Source organism: Ovis canadensis, chromosome 9 (genome assembly GCF_042477335.2).
Source record: "Ovis canadensis isolate MfBH-ARS-UI-01 breed Bighorn chromosome 9, ARS-UI_OviCan_v2, whole genome shotgun sequence".
NCBI lineage: Eukaryota > Metazoa > Chordata > Mammalia > Artiodactyla > Bovidae > Ovis > Ovis canadensis.
The window spans coordinates 51,024,303-51,032,164 of NC_091253.1; the positions used below are offsets into that span (position 1 = coordinate 51,024,303).

At 43.5% G+C, this 7,862-nt stretch overlaps 1 pseudogene; it reads left to right on the forward strand.

Moving 5' to 3' along the window:
• The first annotated feature begins 418 nt into the window (after positions 1–418).
• Positions 419–6,988, forward strand: LOC138445858 (large ribosomal subunit protein eL42-like; annotated as a pseudogene).
• Positions 6,989–7,862: the final 874 nt, after the last annotated feature.

Sequence of the window (7,862 nt, forward strand, 5' to 3'; positions counted from 1 at the left end):
ATGAATGATCTACCCCAGAAGTGGGTATCTGGGCATGTGGGGAACTTGGCAGGGATTGTGCAGTAACAAAGATGACCAGAGCATCGGAAGAGAAAAGAACTGAAACAATGCCAAGCAGTGACTTGGACCATCTTGTTATGTGAAAAGAGGATGATGAATGATTTCTTTCATCCCCATTCTGAAGAATAACTCGGCAGAGAGATTGCAGTATGAAAGATGTTGGTCGGATATAAGAAAGATCTTTTTATTAGGGGAAGTTATTAAACACAGCAGTTGATTACTGATGATAATGGAATCTCCTTTCTTGAATGACACTCGCTCATCCATGTGCCTGAAAAGGGTGTCTAGTGGGATGGCCCAGAGGCACGTGACTTCTGTCTCTGTTTCTTAAGGTCCTTTCCATCTCTGTGAATCCAGAATGCACGAAACATCCTGGTAAGATTACCTAAAAGGCTGTGATCAACTCCACTCCCTTGTAAGGGCTTTTCCTAAAAACCTGAAGTATAGTAGGCTTCCCTGGTGGCTCAGTGGTAAAGAATCCACAGGAGACACAGGTTCAGTCCCTGGGGCAGGAAGATCCACTAGAGAGGGAAATAGCAACCCACTCCCAATATTCTTGCCTGGGAAATCCCATGGACAGAGGAACCTGGTGGGCTACAGTTCATGGGGTCACAAAGAGTCAACTAAAACAACAAAAACAACAGCTGATTTACAGTGTTCTGCCAATCTCTGCTATATAGCAAAGTGACTCACTTATACACATATAGACATTCTTTTCTAATATTCTTTTCCATTATGGTTTATCATGAGATATTGAATATAGTTTTCCCTCTGCCATACATTAGGACCTTGTTGTTTATCCATTCTAAATGCAATAGTTTGCATTTACCAACCCCAAACTCCCAGTCCATCCCTCCCCAACCAACCTCCTCTCCCCTTGGCGACCACAAATCTGTTCTCTATCAGCCTGCTTCTGTCTCATAGATAGGTTCATTTGTGCCATATTTTAGATTTCACATATAAGTGATATGCTACGGTGTTTGTCCTTCTCTTCCTGACCTACTTCATTTGGTGTGATAATCTCTAGTTACATCAACTACGCTGTTCACTGCTGACCTCCCACACTTTTCAGCTGAAGGTGGCATCAGCTACAAGCTGCAGGAAACAAGAGAACAAGTTTCCGCTTTGATAGATGATGTGTGTCATTATGCCAGATGAATATGGAATGCCTTCTACCGTGAAGGAGGCAGGAATCTGCAAGATCAAACTAAACCCAAAATGAAATCTTTGTACAGGAAACAATTTAAAAGGTCGGTGTGGGTTCTCCCCTCAGGTATGCAAATATGGCAGAGTTTATCCAGTTGGCATCAGTCACCTGCTTGATTGTTTTTTAAAAAGCCCTTCTTTTGGGTTCCACTGTAACCAGTGCAGTGATGCCATATCCCTTGTACCAGCAACAGACTAGAGGAAAAGCCAGTCTTCTGCACTAAATCATTAGGGGGGCATACGTGAACCCTGGCTTTTAAGCTTCATTAAGGCTCTGATCTCCATGAAGTACAAATCCAGGTTTATGGAAAAGCTGCTTCATGAAGGGAACTGGAAGAATCTTAGTCATATTCTCAAGCACATGTAGACAGGTCACTTCCAACTCTAGATGGATGGTCACAGACCATCCATTCGCTGTAGACTTGTACAGGGAGTCCCCATTCTCGTGTTTGATTGTGTCATGGCTCATAACCATAAAGTGTCCAGTTCCGGGGCCCACAGCCCACCTGTGCGTGACTCTGTGCACTGGGGTGATGGGATGGGGTGGCAATTTATATATGGATTTGGTCTTTCCTGCTTTGTCTCTTTTTAAAATACCAGCATCAACAAATGAACTTATTTACAAAACGAAAACAGACTCAGACACAGAAAACAAACTTATGGTTACCAACAGGGAAAGCTGAGGGAGGGGTAAATTAGGAGTTTGGGATTAACAGAGACTATTATACATACTAACTATACTATTATACATAATAACTAATGCTATTATACATAAAATAGATAAATAAGAAGGACCTACTGCATAGCATAGGAAACTATGTTCAATACCTTGTAATAATCTATAAGGGTAAAGAATCTGAAAAAGGATTATATATATATAAATACTTATATATATATGATGTGTATACATATTATTCAGATGTGTGTGTGTATACATATATATACACATACATACATATATATATGTACACACACACATCTGAATTACTTTGCTCAACACCTGAAACTAATACAACATTATAAATCAGCTATATTTCAATTTTTTAAAAAGGTAACACTCTGCTCAATGTTATGTGGCAGCCTGGATGGAAGGGGGTTTGGAGGAGAATGGATCCGTATATAAGTATGGCTGAGTTATTACAACATTATTAATGGGACTTACCCTAGTACAAAATAAAAAGTTAGTTTTTTGTGGAAAAAAGTAGCAGCATCAAGCTATCAAGACCCACTGGTTAAATAAATTGGTTTACTTCCATTTACAACTGTATATTGATCACTTATAACATGTGCACCAGGATCTGGGCTGGAAATAACAAAACGTTATTTTTGTTAATAATAAAATGATGAGTGATCCTTGAGCTTCAGCCTCCAGAAGCTAATGATCCAGGAGAGGAAGCCTACATAGAAATAAGCAGATACAAGTGATGACCCCAAGGCAAGTGTCTGAAGAAAAGGGAATGTTTACTTCTCACTTGGGGAGAGAAGACACCACTGAGCTGTGATGTCTGAAATGACTTTGAAAAGAAGATGAAGAGTTTATCAAGAGGAAAAGAAGAAAACAAGCGTTCCCTACCTGGAGTCTCATCTGCTTGGCCACTCTGCACAGGACAGAGTTGAAATCTGTGCCTATCCAATCTGGCCTTTGCCATAGTTCTCACATAAAGTCAGCAAACCCACAAGGAAGCAGATGTTTAAGCAGAGAAGGAATCTTGGCTCTTGGTGAGGATGCTCTTAGATCCCCAGCAGCCATTGCTTCACCATCTAAATGACGTCGTTCTTTATGGCTAAGGCTACAGAGATGCTTCCAGTGATTGTCATCTGAGTCTGGCTTGGGGGTCAAGGGGAGCCTGTGCTTGGGTCCGTTATCTTGCCATGGCTGTGGGGGAGGGGGGGTGGTTAACTCTCAACATAAGTACATCCTGGGTTTCTATCAGGGTCTTCTCCGTTGCTGCTGCTACACCACCTTTCATGATGGGGGAAGGACCAGTGCAAGGGTTGCTCATGTGGTCATCTGTGGTTTGAAGAGGACAGCTGCAAGGCAGCTTATGGTGGAAGCAACCGTACCACCAGAGGTAGAGGGTTAACAGAAGCAGCTACACCTCTCAGGAAGAAACTTAGGCATATATAGGCATAGAGTGTTAGTTGCTCAGCTGTGTCCAACTCTTTCTGACCCCATGGACTGTAGCCCTCCAGGCTCTTCTGTTCATAGGATTTCCCAGACAAGGATACTGGAGTGGGTTGCCATTTTCTTCTCCAGGGGATCTCCCCTACCCAGGGATCGAACCCAGGTCTCCTGCATTGCAGGCAGATTTTTTCTGTTCTGAGCCACCAGGGAAGCCCCAGGAAGAAACATAGTTTCGCATAAACCCAAGCAGCTCTAAAAGAGATACAGATAATCAAGGAGAATCATCATGAGCAACTGAAATACTTCAAGGTTTGTAAAAACCATTATAATGGTCAGGGACTGGGTGGTGGTAAAATGAAGCCCCATGTAGCAATAACTCTTCACATAAAAATAATCAGACCAAAGCAGTTTATCAAAGATAGACAGCAGTGGAGTTTTAGAACTAAGTCTTCCAAGAAAAGTAGAGAGATCTGATAATGTTAGAAATTTCCACAGGGAAGATGCCCCATGACTGCAGTTGAGAAAATTTGATGGAAAAAGCTTCTCCTGTTGCATTTAGCCAATCTTTTCCTCAGATTTCCAAATAAAAACTTGACTTTTCGCTGGCATCTTGACTTGTCTGATTGCCTTTGCAGGAGGCTGACTTTTCTTCACAAAAATTGTTACATGCCATGTGACTACCATTGATTGTCTGCTATTGCAACCAAGTTCTGGAAGACACACTTCCCCCCTTTTCAGGCCAGCACTGCAGTACCTCCACCCTTCACAGTGCAGACTCAGAGGAAATCCTCCTCTGACAGCTGAGCTGCTGGATGGAGACAAAGGTGGTCACGTCCATCTGCTCTTTCCTGAGAACAGATGTTTGGTATCAGCATCCTTACAGGTTGGTGCCAAGCCATCCTGCATTTACAGCATCTAGATTAGAAAGCAGCTAGGAGGACAATCAGAGGGGTGTGTGTGTGAGTGTGTAGAAGGCAGGGAGGTAAGAATGATGTGCTTTCAAACTCTGATTAATGCATATGTGTGGGATCTAGAAATACAGTATAGATGATCCTGTTTGCAAAGTAGAAATAGAGACACAGACGTAGAGAACAAATGTATGGATACCAAGTGGGAGAGGGAGGCAGTGGGAAGAATTGGGAGATTGGGATGGACACATATACACTATTGATACTGTTTATGAAATACATAACTAATGAGAACCTACTGTATAGCACAGGGGACTACTCAGTGCTCTGGAGTGACCTGAATGGCAAGGAAATCCAATAAAGGAGGGCATACGTGTATGTATGGCTGGGCTTCCCTGGTGGTTCAGGTGGTAAAGAATCTGCCTGCAATACAGAAGACAATGGGTTCGTTCCCCGGGTCTGGAAGATCCCCTGGAGGAGGGCATGGCAACCCACCCCAGTACTCTTGCCTGGAGAATTCCATAGACACAGGAGTCTAGCAGGCTACAGTCCATGGGGTCACAAATAGCTGGACACGACTGAGCGGCTAAGTACAGCACATGGCTGATTCATTTTGCTGTACAGCAGAAACTAACACAACATTGTAAAGCAGCTATACTCCAATAAAAATTAATTAAAAATAAAAGACACAAAAATAAATTTACGAAATAATAATAAGTAAAAGCCAATAACTTCCAACAATGTATTAGTAAATTGCAGCCAGGGAACCATCATTCATCCCATCACTCCTCCATTTCCTGACCGAGCAACTGAAGACTAATAAAGTGATAGCTCTCTGGCTGGATCCTATTTTGACTTATCCTCAATTGGCTTTCACACCTTCATATCCATCTAGGTGTCTGTGTGTCTGTCTCTGTGGTACACAGAGCCAGGTGCCAATGACCTGCTCGGAGCAATGACTGGCTCACTTTTCGCATTACTGAGTGTGCACTTCTGTTCCCATCAGTCCCTGGAAAGGCAGCTCTTTGTACACATTAACCCTCCAGGGTGGCCTCAAGCCTCCAGAGCGCTAAATAGTAAAGTACTCAGCCCCTCTGTGTGGTCCCCAAGGAGAGCCGGTGCCCCCGCCTGCCTGCCTTACTTGGCACTCAGGGGGCAGCACCCAGGGCTCACTGTTCTCCCTGGCTTGGAGTTCCTTCCCTCTGTCGCGGTGTTCATGACATTCTGATCCATCCTAGGTGATGATTATCCCTTTTTAGGGATATATAAGAATATATCCTACACTGCTGCTTGGTCACTCAGTCGTGTCCGACTCTGTGACTCCATGGACTGCATAGACCACCAGGCTCCTCTGTCCATGGGATTTCCCAGGCGAAAACACTGGAGTGGGTTGCCATTTCCTTCTCCAGTGTATCTTCCTCATCCAAGGATCTATCACGGGTCTCCCGCATTGCGGGCAGATTCTTTAGTGTCTGAGCCACCGGGGAAATGTGTAATTATTTGACCAGTAGCAGTGAGATGGCTGTGTTTATACGTCTCACACAGTTCTGACTCCTTCCTACTCTGGCCAGTTGATGCACCACTGTCTACTAGGCAAGAACGTGGCCACCAGCGGTGCAGCCGGCCACATGCAAGAGAGGCTCCTTGCCCATGTTCAGTTATCTGTCCTATGCCTCGCTGGAGACACAGAGGTCCTCTCATTTGACACATGACCTTGCACACTGCCCCCAGAGCTTATGGAGCCTGGTTCACATAAAACCTTTTCCAAAATGAGAAAGCTCATATCCAAACGGTACCCTCCAGGGAATTTATCAATTCCTGTCTTTCCAAGAAACTCAGGATTTTTCTCAGTACTTGTCATTGGTGTCAATGGCATGAAAATTGATTTCTGTAGAGGTATGGAGTTACAGAGCATCTCCCCCCACCAAAAAAAATTAACCAGCATGAGTAGAGGTAGCTTCATTTGGTCCTGTCCCCAAGAGGAAGTATCCACTGATTTTAAAATTAAAGATAATGAACATAAACCAAGTTTAATGTCAAATACGTATCTTTCACTCTATAGTCACATCAAAAATATGTATAAGTTGCAAGTTATGACAGGTTCTGGGAAGAAACAAGACATAAGAAAGCTTCTTTCTGTGCCGACAGTGCTCTTGCCAAGGGGGTGAATGTTCCTAAAACCTGCCAGACTTTCTGTACGAAGTGTGGCAAGCGCCAGCTGCACAGAGTGACATAGTACAAGAAAGGCAAGGATTCTCTGCATGCACAGGGAAAGTGGCTTTACGACAGGAAGCAAAGCGCCTATGGCAGGCAGACTCAGCCAATTTTCCAGAAAAAGGCTAAAACTACAAAAAAGACTGTACTGAAGCTTGAATGTGCTGAGCCCAACTGCAGATCTAGTATTGGTCATTCAGTCGTGTCCGACTCTTTGCGACCCTGTGGACTGTAAACCGCTGGGCTCCTCTATCCATGGGATTCTCCAGGCAAGAATACTGGAGTGGGTTGCCATGCCCTCCTCCAGGGGATCTTCCCTACCCTGGGATCGAACCTGAGTCTCCCACATTGTGGGCAGATTCCTTACCACTGAGCCACCCAGGAAGTAGATCTAAGAGAATGCTGACTATTAAGAGGTGCAAGCATTTTTGATCTGGGAGGAGATAAGAGAAAGGGCCAGTTGATCAAGCTTTGAGCTTCATATTTTGTTTTATTATGAAGACAATAAAAATTTGAGATTGTTACTTAAAAAAGGAAAGAAAGAATGTACAAAACACAGAGTCAAGCACACACACACACAGCACACACACCCCAGAAGTGACACAGTGAGACTTAAAAAGCAATAGAAAAAGAGGCAATGACAGGCCCATCAGGAGATGAACTTTGGAATAACATCACTGTCTTATCATTGATTTCATTCTGCCTTGAGGGTAGTTATCCTCAGGCAACTGCTAACTTATCTACAAACGTCTGCTAAAAAAAAAAAAAATTCTTTTTAAGGATCCCCAAACTCAAACTCTTCAACCTAGACTAATTGATCCATCATTAAAAGAGTGACAACTAGACATTATGTGTCTCTAGAGGTGATGCAGTAAGAAGACATGGCACCATCTATGCAATATCTTGGACTAACTGATCTTGGACTGAAAGTGTAAACATACAAGAATAACAGAGTAAGTTAAACCTCACCAGAAGGAAGGAATCAACCAATCTAGGATGTGGGAAACAGCATAGGGGAAATGGGAAGAAAAAAAAAAGGTGGGGGAGAGGGAACTCATAAAATTTAAGAGATTTGAAAGACCTATTGGGCTTCTCTTGTGGCTCAGTAGTAAAGAATCCGCCTATCAATGCAGGAAACTCAGGTTAGATCCCCGACCAAGGAAGATCTCCTGGAGAAGGAAATGGCAACCCACTCCAGTATTCTTGCCTGGAGAATCCTATGGATGGAGGAGCCTGCAGGCTACAGTCCATGGGGCTGCAAAAGAGTCAGATATGACTTAGCCGCTAAACAAGAACAACAAGGAAAAATCACTGAGCTAGGGAATCATCACTTGAATGTGCCCATAAGT